At 47.7% G+C, this 14342-nt stretch overlaps 1 protein-coding gene across 6 annotated transcripts in view; it reads left to right on the forward strand.

Moving 5' to 3' along the window:
* The window catches only part of LOC105494835 (HIVEP zinc finger 3), a 424702-nt gene that overhangs the window by 272922 nt on the left and 137438 nt on the right, over positions 1-14342 (forward strand). Inside the window, exon 1 of one of the 6 annotated variants that reach the window (XM_011763709.2) lies at positions 9949-10183. The exons of the other annotated variants lie outside the window; for them this stretch is intronic. The gene's annotated coding sequence lies outside the window, so the exon portion shown is untranslated. Of the gene's footprint in view, positions 1-9948; positions 10184-14342 lie in introns of those variants that run through there. 6 annotated transcript variants of the gene reach the window in all.

Genomic DNA, 14342 nt, shown 5'->3' on the forward strand with positions numbered 1-14342 from the left:
CCTGCGGGATCCCCTGGGTTTCTTCCTGCTCTGAGAAGTCCATAGGCCTTTGATGTGCAAGTGCTGAGTGAATACAGTAAGGAAGTGAACTGGCTGCGTGTGGGGGTGTGGGGATTTTACCAGCTTTTTCTAGCCTGGACTCTGTTGGAATTGATTGTGTGAGGAAGCCAGCAGACAGGCTCTGGACAAGGAAGAGACTGTGGTTTCTAATTGGCAGAGCCACTTATGGGAGAGAGGGCAAGCAAAGAAACGTTAATGACATTAAATTAAATTAAAAGAAAGGCATTACCCTATTTTTTTTTCTTAAAGAAGACCCAAAGGGCTCTGAGCCAAAGAGCTTTGCTCTTATTTGAATTCAACAGTATGTTTAGGTGTAAAGAGTTGTTTTCAAGTTACCAGGGTGGAGGCAAGAGATTACAGAGTAAAACCAAACATATAGTCATTTATTTAGCAGACATCTGTTGAGCCCTCACTATATGTCAGGGGCTGCTCTAGGCACTGGGGTACAGCAGTGACCAAAACAGACCACAATTGGGGCTCTCAGGCAGCTCATAAACTGGTGGAGAGAGGCCAATCGTGAACAAAGGAACACGGCAATAGGGAATGTGTCAGATGGGGGTCAGTGCCGTGGAGAAGCATGAAGCAGGGTGGGAAGTTAGAGAATGCCATGGGGAGGGATTCAGGGGCTCTTTTCTCTCTCACTTTCTCTCTCTTTTTTTTTTTTTTTTTTTTTTTTTGAGATGGAGTCTCGCTCTGTCACTCAGGCTGGAGTGCAATGGCACAATCCCTGCTCACTACAACCTTCTGGATTCAAGTGATTCTCTCACCTTAGCATCCCAAGTAGCTGGGATTACGGGCACCCGCCACCACGCCTGGCTACTTTTTATATATTTAGTAGAGACAGGGTTTCACCATGTTGGCCAGGCTGGTCTTGAACTCCTGACCTCAAGTGATCTGCCCACCTCGGCCTCCCAAAGTGCTGGGATTACAGGCATGAGCCTCCAGGCCCGGCCTCAGAGGCTCTTTTCTGTAGGATGGTCAGAGAAGGTGTCACTGATACGATGTCCCATGAGTGGAGCCGTAAAGGAACTATAGAACTGAACAGACTAAGGAAAATTTCCTTTCTCTATGGGGCACATGGAGGTCTATGGAAACATCTCATTTGAAGCTGGAAGGGTCAGCTCGGTCAGACAGCTCAGTCTCTGGGCTGTCCTGCTTTGGAAACAGTGTATCAAGTCTGCTTAATGATAATCGTTACAGCAACATTAATAATAATAATAATAGTGAGCCACATGGGATAGGGCTTTAAGCCTTCAAAATGTCTTTCCATGTAGACCGTCTCATTCAGCTGTGTCACAAGCTGGAAGGTATTATCTCCAGACTGCGGTTGAGGAACCTGAGAATTCTAGATGTGGGGAGACAAGCCCAGGACTGTATCAGAAATGAGGGGCAGAGTGGACACTCAAGCCCAGACTTGCTGTCCACTGGACACCGTGTTTCTCCCTGCAGGGCAGCTGGGATCCACCACAGTACCCAGCATACCCCCTTGCATGCAGTAGAGAATGGTATCTATTTCTTGAAAACAATAATAAATCCACAGATGAAGAAGGCATGACAACTAAATACCATGTTCTATACTGGCATGAATTCTGGAACAGAAAAAGGACATTAGTGAAAAAACTGGTGAAATAGTTACTAGTAATGTACCAATGTTAATGTCTTAGTTTTGACAAATATACCTGTTATGTAAGATGTTCACATGAAAGGAAACTGGGTAGAAGATATATGGGGTCTCTGTTCTATCTTTGCAACTTTTCTGTCAATCTAAAACTATTCCAAAATGAACATTTTATTTAAAAATAAATGAATGAATCCACATACACTTCCACTAGCTGTCCTCCTCTGGATTGCTTAGGAAAGCCATAAAGAGTCAGTAAGTAATTAAATCTCTGCTACTGGTCACCCCGAGCATACTATCCCGAGTTGCCTGTGTGAGAAGGAGCAAAATTATAAACCAGTGCCTGTAACAACACTGGCAGAGGAATTTTCTGTTGGAGATGTCTCCCCCAGGGACTGCCCCCAAGTGAATTTCATGTATACCGTATAACTTACATTTTAACCTATGCCAAGTATGCCCTTTGTATTTGGTGAAGGTTCACCAACTCAATTTCACTCGATGCTATAACAGACAGAAACACGGTTTTACTTGTAGAGCTATATCATGTGACCATATATCTATATAATAAATTGCAGTGACTGATAGCTGGGAAGGAGTAGGTGCAAGGAGAACAGAGTCAGAAGAGTCAGAGGGCTGGAAAGGCTTTAAAGGTGATCTGGTTTTCTTTCGCAGTAGAAAACATTTAGGCCCAGGGAGAGGTGTCTCATGGAGTGGATGAAAGAGAACAGGGGCCAGGGGATTTAGGGGCTTAGTGCCTCATTCTCCATTCACAAAACAAGTGAGTTGGCTTAGGTGAGTCTCTGGGGACCCTTGGGCTGAAAGCCACTGAGCAAGGGATTGATCCAGGCCCACCCAGCAACCGCTGAACCACACAGCTCAGCCTGTCCGGGACACCTGGCCTCCTAACGGTTTCTTGCCTTGGCTTGCGAACATTTGGTGTCACCCTGAAATCTAGGAGAGGCGCAAGATGCCCAGGTGGGCAGGAAACCATCATTATCATGGGTTGATTAGAACCCATCTGTTTTTTAAAAGGGTAGGATATCTGGGCTCTTTATTTTAAGCAAGCTCTGATCTTATGAAATAAAGCAGTCCAGCTTTTCCCATGGTGTGTTTGTAGACCACAAGTGTCATGGGGTCTAAAAATGTGTTACAGGGAGAAAATGAAAGTCCAATGGCCAATAAAGATCCTTATCCTGTAGGAATTCTCAGTCTTTAATATGCAAAAGTGCATTGGGTATCTGCAAAATAGTGTGTATGTGTGAGGGTTGTGAATGTGAGTGTGTGTGTAGAGGTGGGTACTATGTGCAATTTTTTAAGATTAATTGATCAGGGAACAAATGTATATATATGTTTCATACACACACACGCGCACACACACACATTTAGACACACACAGAGTAGCTGGAAAAGAGTTCCACAGAAAAACATTTGGGGAAATGCTAAGGTTATCTGAGGTCAAAGCTAAAAAAATTAACGTGAAACAACAGTGACTCAAAACTTATTTCTGCGTGTTAGTTTCAGCATGTCAGTTTCTCACATTTTTTCCCACTTTGTTAGCTTAATTTCTTTTTTCCTCAGAAGAAAAATGGCATGCAAATGATCCTTCTCCCTTCCCTACGTGCAGTGCTCATGGGAGGCAGAAGTATTGTGTGTGCTTATTGAGACGAGGGTAACCAAGCTCATGTGACAGATCAATGGTGGGTTTGTAACCCAGAAACCCATATGTGACGTTGGTGTTTAGGAGCTAAAAAATAACCTTATTTTAAAATGCCGCTAAAGACCAAAAACTCTTTTGTCAAACCTAGCTTTCACACGCGGAGTTGCCAGCACCTGCATGGACACAGGTGTGTTTGTTACCTCGCAGGGCAGGCTTCTTCACTGGTCAGTGTGCCTGGTCCGTGGAAATGCCCAGTGAGGTGGGACACCCTCTGATTTGATGATGATTTCTCACTAGGCCGATCTTCACCTGACTCCTGATCCCAGCCTTTCACCGCTCCACGTTGCTCATGGGGTGAGTCCTGTAGACTGCCTGGCCTGCTCTTTAAAACTCTTCCCATCCCGGGCCCTGCCTCAGCTTCCACTTTCCCTGATCCTCGGCCCCATGCGTAAATCCTGCCCCATCCCAAATCCCGCTCCTCACTCCTCCAGGCACGTCCCCAAGCATGTCGGGGTTAGGGGCCAATTTCATGCTGTGATAACCTCTCGTCAGAAACTGGACTTCAGTTTCCTTTCCTGGCATATGAGAATAATACTCTCTTAAAGGCTCTGCAAATAAAGCAAAGGATAAATAACAGAGAGGGAAATTTTAAGGGAGAATTTTCTTTCTCTGTGGATTAGATGGCAAGGGATATGTGGGAAGGCTTCAGAAACAACTAATTGGTGATGATGTGGTTAGCTTAGCTAGTCCTTAAGACTCTGGCGTGTTCTTATCTGACCTGTGTGACCTCAAACAAGTTACTTGACATCTCTGAGCCTCCCTTTCCTTGGCTATAAACATGGACTGCTGTGACCACCTCTCAGGGCTTTGAGTCAATGCTGTGAAGTTTGTCAGGAACCCAGAACAGTGCCAGGTGCATAGAAAGCTATGTATTAGTTATTATTTAAAGAATTCTTAGTTAGAAAATTATTGTTCTATCAACCAACTAAAAACATAACCAAGTTTTAAAAAATGTGCAAAAGATAAATGGATAGTACACAGATGTAAAAGTGGCCCGTAAATATATGACTAATGCTCTAGCCACTAAAAAAACCAAAGGATTGTAAATTAAAAATGAGATTATTATTGCCTAGAGGTAGCAAAATGTAAAAAAAAAAAAAAAAAAAATTAGAGAAGATCTGGTACTGGCAAGAGCCAAAGGTCCTTAAGAATCTAGATTGGTGTCAATGAAAATTATAAATGCATATACAGTCATTCCTTGGTATCCATAGGGAATTGGTTCCAGGACCCCCTGAGGGTGCCAAAATCCACAGCTACTCAAGTCCTTTATATAAAATGGTGTAGTGTTTGCACATAACCTACACACATCCTCCTGTATACTTAAGTCATCTCTAGATTATTTATGATACCTAATACATTGCCTACATATCACTTCATTTATGTGGATCACATAGTCCTTGGCACACAACAAATTCAAGTTTTGCTTTTTGGAACTTTGTGGATTTTGTTTTTTGTTTTTGTTTTTTTGAGGTGGAGTTTTGCTCTTGTTACCCAGGCCAGAGTGCAATGGTGCTATCTCAGGTCACTGCAACTTACACCTCCCAAGTTCAAGCGATTCTCCTGCCTCAGCCTCCCAAGTAACTGGGATTACAAGCGTGCGCCACCATGCCCAGCTAATTTCCTGTATTTTTAGTAGAGACGGTGCTTCACCGTGTTGGCCAGGCCGGTCTCGAACTCCTAAACTCAAGTGATCCACCTGCCTTGGCCTCCCAGAGTGCTGGGATTACAAGTATGAGCTACTGCACCCAGCTGGAATTTTTGTTCCAACTATTTTTGATCCTTGATTGGTTGAATCCATGGATATGGAACCCACAGATAGAGAGGGCTGACTGTGCCTACTTTGGTCCAGCAATTCCCTGGCTATAGAAAAATATGTACTCAAAGATATATGTGTACAAAGGTACTCCCTTGTAGCATTGTTTGTAGAAGAGAGAAATTGGAAATGACTTCAGTGTCCAGCAGAGACAATGCTTAAAAGGTTTATGGTACATTTGTGCCAGAGAATACTTTGTGGCCATTTCAAAAGAAAGACATGATCCTTCAGGTGCTAATGTGGGAGGATATTAAGAATGTATTCTTAACTGGAAAAAGGTTTCTGTATAATATGTTTAGGACAATCTCATTTTTACACAGAAAAAGTTAAACAATTAAGTCTGTGTGTGCACATGTAGAAGTGTTTCTGCGCTCGGGGAAACAGCCTGGGAACATGCCCAGTGAACTATGCCTGGTGGTTTCATCTGGGGAATAGGCTTTGCGAGGATGACGCGGGACTTGTCTACTTCTTACTTTAAATATCTCTTTATTTAAGAAAAAAAAATAAACACAGAAAACAAAAAAGAAAGCACAAGAAAATAAAGAGAAAAGAAAAATCTTTACATTACAGGATTGTTATGATGATTACATGAGATCATAATACTTGACAAATATTTAACACAGTGCCTAACACTTAGCAAGTGCCCAGGAAATGCTTCTAGCCTCTTCTTCCTTCCTCAGAGTCTGTACCTCCCCTGCCCCCACCATGCCCATCCCAGTGTTTTTCCCTGACTGTGAGATCAGTAAGCACGCAGTGGTGCTTCAGCAGCGTCAACACACGTCACCGTCCACGTGTCTGTCCTTGTAGGGCCGCCAGTCTAAAGCACCCACCCCTCCCATTCCCTGGCAGTCTCTCGGGTTCTTTCTTCTTGACCTTCTTTTGAAGAGCTGCCATCCTTAACCAGGTGCTGCCCAGCCACACCTCCTGGCTCCCAGAAGGAGCCTCTGGCCACCTTGCAGTGTGGGGCTGCCTTTGTTACCCCCACTTTCCAAGGGTGAATCTTAAGGATTTGGGTCATTTCTGTTTGTTTCTTTTCCGTTTCCGTTCCCGGCCAGGCTTTCACACCCCCGGGGATGTGGGCTTTCCTGACTCCCTTCCCCCATGAGCTTCCACCTGGCCCTGATGAATTCCATCATGCCTGCTTAAAACCATTTTACTTGCAATTTGCTAATTTAATTCTAGTCTTACAGAATTTTGGCAACCCTGCCAAATTGGGTGCCAGATGCAGATTTAATGAGCATATTTTCAGTTATTTCTTTCCTGTCTTCATGAAGATGCTGAAGAGAACAGGGTCTGGAACTCATCCCCAGGGGACTCCGTCTCCAGAGCATCCCTCCCCGCATTTGATCCTGAGCCACTGTGCGTGACTCTCCAGCCAGGTCTCTCCCCATCTAATGGGAGGAGCTCGTTGGAGAAGGAAGCTATTATCACATCGTCTCCTAGTCTTAGAAGCCCCAACCCAATTCCCATCATTTGGAATTCATAGGAAATGTATTTGGGGAAAATTACTTATTTCCTTCAGCGCATGTCTCCCAGCAGCCATATGCAGCTCAACAGATGTTCAAGGATTCGTGTATTTAACAAACACGTATTGAGCACTTTTTAGAGGGATTTCTTGCAGTGTGGCCTGTTGACTAACTGCAACAGAATTATGATGGGGAATGAGGAGATTGGGGAAATACAGATTCCTGGGCCCTGCCCCGCAACTGTAGAATCAGACAGTGGGAGAAGGTGGAGCCTGGGATTCTGCAACCCAGAGGATTCTTACGCCTTCGGCGTTTCCACACGTGTTACCTCTTTTCAATTCATCCCAACCCCTTATGGGAGACGTTTTTATCTCCCAGAGTAAGACTCAGTGAAGTCAAGGGGGAGGCTCAGGCCGCAAAGTGATGAGCATCAGAACTGGGACTCTACTCGAGGCTTTTGAGTCTAAATATAGAGCTCTTTCCATCTTCCCGTAGCAGCGGCTCAGGGCCCAGGTCTGTTACCCATGATCCTAATATTACATGATCCAAAGCAGGTCTGTGCCTTCTCAAATAAATCCACATCTGCTCTGCTGTGCAGACAAAGACTCAGAGGCTCTGAGCATTTGAGCTACCAAGCCATCAAGTGTGCAGCACTGTCAAAGCAGAATCCAGGACGCATACCACATTGGACTCTAAATTCTGTGCCAAGCAGTGCCAAGGGCTAAATGGAGCATACAATGGCCTTTACATCAAAGATTGGGTGGGAGAAACAAATAGAGTTCACCGGCTTCGGTGGCAGAGGCCATGACTTTGGGCAAGTCACTTCCACTTCCATGTCTTGGTCTTGTCATTGGTACAAGGATGGGGTTGGCCTACAGTCCATGACCTCCAAACTTTTAAATTCGCGTAACCCCCCTCCATATCCTCCCAACTTTTTGAAAACCCAAATAAAATCTTAGGCCAAATCCCAGTACATACAAAGAGACAAAAATTGGAGACACCTTGAGCTGCTCAGGGCTTTCTAGGAGGCAAATTGGACACATTTCATTTAGCATTTGCCATTGATCATCTCTGTGTCTCCTCACCTGGCCCCCTGAGTGGGACATGGTGGCTGCAGCCTCAGACTTTGAAGTCTGGCATACAGAGGTCCAGTCTGGGCCCTGCCACCTTCTAGCTGTGTGACCTTGGGCAAGTCAGTTGCTTCTCTGTAAGACGGCGGTGATGATGGTTGAGCGGAGGTGAGGGATGAAATGCGCCAATGCATACTCGTTTAATACTGTGCTCAGTGGCCAGCATGTAGGAGGTGCATTAACTTCATTTTCCTTTGTCAGACTGGGATGAAAGACATGAGAAATTAAACAGTCGTGGAGGACATTTCCCAGGGCCATAAAGACACAATGCCATATGAGTGAGTGGTACGGATGGTGAGGCCCGGGCATTCATTGGTCTCTACATTTCAGCAAATGTTTAAGCCCCTGCAGTGGGTGAGATCTTGTTCTAAGGAAAAAAACCTGTAGAAAGAGGGGCTTTTGGAGAAGGTAGAGTTTGAGCCCAGCTTCCCAGATAGGGCTCCTGGTGCAGGGAGGCAGAGCAGGTTGGCAGGGCTCACCAGGAGCAAGGACTGGGCTGGGGGCTGGCAGGGCTTGTGAGAGTGGGTCCCAGGCCCACCAGGCAGGGCCACACCAGGCAGCGGCCTCCCAGAGGCCCAACGAGGGGGCCAGATCAGAACATCCCATGGGCTTCTGGCCCAAGAGACCAAGAGTGTAGATCCCAATGTTTGGTGGCAAGAGATCCAAGAAGGAGCGGTTGGGACTTGGTAGGGACTTGTGGCTCAGAGGCAGTGAGGCTGAGGAGAGAAGGAGACTCCAAGCTCACCACAGTGGTGTGGAAATGAGGTTACTAGGCCAGGCCCCTCAGTCAGATCCCTGTGTTCCCCCTGCTGGAGCCAGGCTGCAGGAGGAGTGTTCCCCAAGGCCTCAGCCTCCAACTTAGAACCCACTGGAACCTCCCATAATATGATGGGGGGAGTGGAGAAGGAGAGAGCAAAGTACCATGGGAAGGGGAAGTTTTCCATGTCAGTGGGGTTATTTCTGGCTTTGCTCCTGCTTTTGCAGTCACTGTGGAAACAGCCTATGCCTGGTTCAGTGTGGAACCATGACGAAGTGTTCAAGGGTGATGTGTGCTAAGCAGGCAGCCAGGAGGCTGAGTGTGTGTCTGCCTGCCTCCCTCTCCTGCCCGCCCCACCCACCCCATCTCTCTCATCCTGGGCCGCTTCCTCCCAAAACTCCATTTGGAGGAGATGTGTCTCACACAGTGTGAAAGGCAGAATAATGCCCCGCTCAAAGGTGTGTGCATCCTAATTCTCGAAGTCTATGAGTATGGTGGGTTCCAGGGCAAAGGGGAGGGAAGGTAGCAGATGGAATTAAGGTTGCAAATCAGCTGGCTTTAGAATAGGGTGATTGTCCTGGACTACCCACAAGGTCCCAGTGGAATCCCAAGGGCCTTTAAGTGTGGTGAACAGAGACAGAAGGGTCAGTGCCAGGGGGATGCATTGTGAGAAAGACTTGACCTGGCCATTGTTGTCTTTGAGGAGGCCACGAGCCAAAGAAGGAGGGCAGCTTCTAGAAGCTGGAAAAGGAGGCAACAGATTCTTCCCTGGAGCCTCCGGAAAGCAATGCAGCCCTGTCAACAGCTGGATTTTAGCCCAGTGAGACCCGTTTTGGATGTCTGACCTCCAGACCTCTCAGATAATAAGTTTGTGTTGTTTTAAGCCATTCAGTTTGGCTTAAATTGGTGATGATTTGTTACAGCAGCCTTACAAAACTAATGCATGCAGTACAACAGGGAGGCTGAGGCCATGATGGGGAGAGGTCCTTGGAATGCCCTGGAGGCAGAGGACTCTGTAGTTGTGCTCTTCTGTTTTATCTCCATCTAAGCTTTGCCTTGTGCCTCACTCTCATGGGTCCCCATTGGCCAGACCACTCTGCAAGTAAGAAAGTGGCCATAGACCCTTGAAACATGGTCTCCTGCAGGCACACCATGCAGACATCGTCTCTTCTGCCAGGAATGCCACCCCATCCTCCTCCATAAGCCCTCCTGTTTCTCAAGGCTCCTGTCCCATCTGCCCCAAGGAACATCTCCTTCCTCTGCCACTGTGTGTGCCTCTGCCAGCTGAAACTGGTTGTGCCCCACACTCATGGGAGCCAGGCTGTGCCCGCATGCCGAAGGGTCTGGATCTGAACACAGGGTGCCTGGGGTTTGCCCCTGGCCCTGGCACTTGGTAACTTGGATCTTGAGCCAACCCTTCCCTCCTTCCTTCCAGGTAAACAAGGCTGATGAAGAAGCCCTCTGAAGACACTGCTCTCCTGGGGAAGCACTGCTGTCTGTTATTTTTCTCTCCCAGAGATACAGCCCAGGAGTAACAACTCCTCTCCTAACCTTGGCGTCCCCTGCATGCTGCCTGGAAACCCCCCTCTCCTTACTTCACCGAGCATCTCCCATAAGCCCAGGTCTGGACAAAACCAGGAAAATGTAGAAAACCAGGGTCAGGTCATGATGGGTGAGGTGAGCAAGGTGCCCGGGGTGCAAAATTTAAGGAAGTGCTTTTCCTCGGGGTCGTGCAAATGTGGCATGGAGAGTAAACCCCACACTATTTTATAGATGAGGAAACAGACCTAGAAAGGGGAAATGCCTTGCTCAAGGGCACACATTGGTAGAGCTGGGACCACAACAGAGGCCTGTCACCTTCAGTTGCAGGGCAGGTTCACTCTCCTTCAAACTGAATGCATGAATGAGTGGTTGGGTGGGTTCGTTAGTGCAGCATGTGTTTATTGAGCACCTATTCTATGCTGGAGGCTGGGATACAGCTTGGGAACAAGACAAACAGGGCCTGGTGCTCCCCTGAGGATTTATATTCTGTGAAGACAGAATAAGTAATGATGCAATTAGTTATTTAATTACAGTGGTGATACATGCTATGCAGGGGATGGCCAGAAGCCATAGGTTGTGAATGGTTGTGCAGGCTGTGCACTGCGCAAGTGCATTTGGAGGACCTACTGTGGAGACTCTGTTAAGGAGTTTCCAGTAAAATATGGAAGACAGGATCAGTATGTTCTTAAAGTAACAGTACAAGACCATGAACATTAAGAAGAAGAGCCAGGTTGGAAGAAGGGCCTAGAATTGCAACCCTACTTCCTTCTCTTCTAGGGCCCTGGGCCCTCATCTTCTCTCCCTCCCTGTTTGGCGGTCAGATCACATGCAGTCAGTCCTCCCTTGGGAGTCTCAGAGAAGGAGCCCTGCAGCCAGCAGGGCCTGGGGGAGCAAGAGGAGTGAGGCATTGCCCTGTCTTGTGTGGCAGAGCTTCTGCTGCCCTGGATTCGATTCAAGGGCTTAGAAGCCTGGGATAGCAGCAGGGGCTGGAGTCTTCAAAACCAAGGATTCTCTGCCTGGACAAAGCATGGTTCTCAGTATTGCCTGTTCTCTGGAATGTTGGGTCTGGGTGGAGCCTGGCTTCTAGGAATTAGGCATCCCAACAGCTCACTGTGAAGCTTTGGGTACTCATGCCTCAGAGTGTTTCTGCATGCATGAAGAAAGCTTGTGTAAAAATACAGGGAGATGTGTGCTATTGTTTTATTTAAGTATCTTACCTGCCTGTTGGGTGAGGCCAGCTCCTAGGCCAACCACCTGGGCCAGCTGTGGTATAATATCCTGGGAGCCAGTTCCCCTTCTCCCTCACGCTTGCTGGGGGACTTTGGATAAGCCTCACCTCCCGGAGCCTCACTCTGCAAAATGAGAATGATAAAGGCCTAGCTTACCCAATTATTAACATAAAAAAAAAAAAAAGAATGGATATGCAGGTGTGCTTTAAATCCCTGGGTTATATGGGCATGAAGACTGCCACCAAATGGAGGCATTCCTTCAGTCATCAAAAGGGGATCTGACTTATATTCTGAGAGTTAGAGGCCGTCCTGGCTTCCAGGAGCAGCAGAGAAAGACACATCGTTCTCTCTGTTTGTTTCCTTTAATTAGAAAGAATGATTCTGGCTGGTAAAGAAATCAACCTCCTGACAGGGAGTTAAACAGAAGGGGTCCTTAGAGACAGACTTGTTCAGGTTTTCGGTTTGTCAGGAGGGGAAACTGAGGCCTAGAGGAAAATGTGATTTGTTCTTGGTCACATGACCAGTTAATGGTAGGGCTGTGGTCAGATCCCAGGTCCTGTTCACCCATCTCCTCACCACACATACTGTCCCATAAGTCCATGAGTTTTGCTACTTCAGGCACAATAGGTGGCCGCAGCCTGGCAGGGAAACAGGGAGGTGACCCTGGTGGGGAATAAAAGGATAGGAAGGTTTGTCAGGCACAGTGGCTCATGCCTGTAATCCCAGCATTTTGAGAGGCCAAGGTGGGTGGATCACTTGAGCTCAGGAGTTTGAGACCAGCCTGGGCAACATAGTGAGACCTCATCTCTACAAAAATAAAAAAAGTAGCCAGGGGTGGTGGCACGCACCTATAGTCCAAGCTACTCTGGAGACTGAGATGGGAGATTGGCTTGAGCCCAGGAGGCAGAGGTTGCAGTGAGTCATATTGTGCTATTGCACTCCAGCCTGGGCAACAGAGCAAGACCCTGTCAAAAAGAAAAAAAAGAAGAAGATAGGAAGGCAGGCGCAATCTGGGGAGGGGGTGAGTGGGGTGGGCAGAGGGGAAGGTAACAACATGGAAGGTCTTGGTACAGAGCGACTAGAGGTGGAATGCCCTTCAGGTTCCTTCCCCTCCTTCTGGAACGACCCCAAAACCTCTGTCCATCTCCAGGTTCCTAGGCCATGTAGCTAACACCAGCACAAGCATCTGCCCTGCTGACGTCAGGCCATCAGGGGTTCTGGGAGCTGCAGCACAGACAGAGGGATGTCAAGTGCCCTGGGACAACCTTTGGTCTAGGCAGACTGTGTATCTGTCACTTTAGTAACTTCACCTGTTGCTTGGTACCAAAAATGAGGTCCTGAATATGGTGGTGTCAGGGCAACACTGGAAGGCAGGGCAGTGGTAGTGTGTTTATTTGTTGCTATTCAGGCACTCGTCTGTTCAGCATGCTTTCCCTGCAGGCTGACTGCATGCCAAGCACTGGAGGTACAGACAGTTCATGTTCTCGCCCTGAAGGCACTCCCTGTCTGCGAGGAAGACCCAGGTGCTGGGGATAAATGTCGTCGGACAGTGTGATCGGTGTTACACCAAAGCTCTGGATGGGGGTCAGAAGCGTTAGAGAAGAGAGAACCTCCAGCACCTTCCTAGGGAGTCTGGGTTTCTGATGGCAGTCAGCAGGCATCAGAAGTGGCAAAGGAGCATTTGTGGCCTAATCAGAGCTGTGATGCAGAAGTACCGCTTGGGGCAGTATGGAGGGAAGACCCAGGAAAGGATGGGAGTCACGTGGGGAGACCAGGGAGGAGGCAAGGATGCTGAAGCCTCGGTCAAGATGGTGGCAGTAGGGTGGAGAGGGGCTCATGGGTATAGGGACTTAGGGAGCTGATTTACTGAGAACCTGGTGGCATATGGAAGGTGGGGGCTGAGGAAGAGGGAGAAGAAGTCAATGCTGGTTCCTAGACTTCCATACATGCCTCAGATGCAAGGCCCCATGCTGAGACTTAGAGTCTGAGTAGCTGTGAGCCCCTAGGGGTCCTGGCCCTTGACTGACACCCCAGTCTGCCAGTTCCCTCATGAAGAACCAAGAGGATCATGTGACACTGATGGGCTGCAGACTGATGTTCACCAACACACACCCAAATCTCTTTCCCTGTCGACAGGGGTAGTAAATTGAGAGAATTCAGTATTTATTCACTCAGAGTCACCAATTATGTTCAAGGCTCTGTGAGTGACACAGATGCATCACACATCCCAATCCCATCCTCAGAGATCAGATGGTTTGTTTGTGATGCCCACACACATTTGTATGTATTATATTGCACCCATACAGGGTAGAGAAGGTAAACACCATGACAAAGAGATCAAATCCTTAAATGAAATATCATTCCTGGCCAGAGAAAGAGTCGGGTCATGGAGGGCTTTGTGGAGGAGGTGGCCTACGAAGTGGGCTCACCCAGGCTGGTGTGGGTTGGATTTGGCCACATTAAAATGGAGAGAAATATTCCAGACAGAGACAACCACAAAGAGGCATGAATGTGGAGCATGGCAGTTGGCAAGAACAAGGCTTTGCAGGGGAGTGTGGATGCCAAGGCAGCCTGGCATATTTGTAAAGTGTAGACTTTACTCTCTAAGGGGAACCACTGAAGGATTTGGGATTTGGGGCGGGGAATGACTTGGTGAGAGCTGGCTATCAGGACAGCCTGTCTGGTTCTATGGATAAGTGAGCTGGACAGGACAGTGCAGACGCTGTTGCATGTTGGTTCACACAAGAGAGGATGGGGAGTGGGGTCTGAGCCAGGTTGGGGGTGGGAAATCCTTGTCCATTCATTGACATGGATTGAGGCTTTGGGCCAGGCCCTGTTCTAAGCACTTTATGTGCATTACCTGATTGAGTCCTTCCCACAGTCCAGCCAGGTAGGTGCTACTGTCATTCCCACTTTACAAATGATAGTTCACGGAGGCCTGGAGATGTCAGGTCAATAACTCAGAGCATAGCTGGGAGGTGGAGGAGGCAGGATTCAAACCTAGTAGCCT

This window comes from Macaca nemestrina, chromosome 1, assembly GCF_043159975.1.
Source record: "Macaca nemestrina isolate mMacNem1 chromosome 1, mMacNem.hap1, whole genome shotgun sequence".
In the NCBI taxonomy this organism is placed as follows: Eukaryota; Metazoa; Chordata; class Mammalia; order Primates; family Cercopithecidae; genus Macaca; species Macaca nemestrina.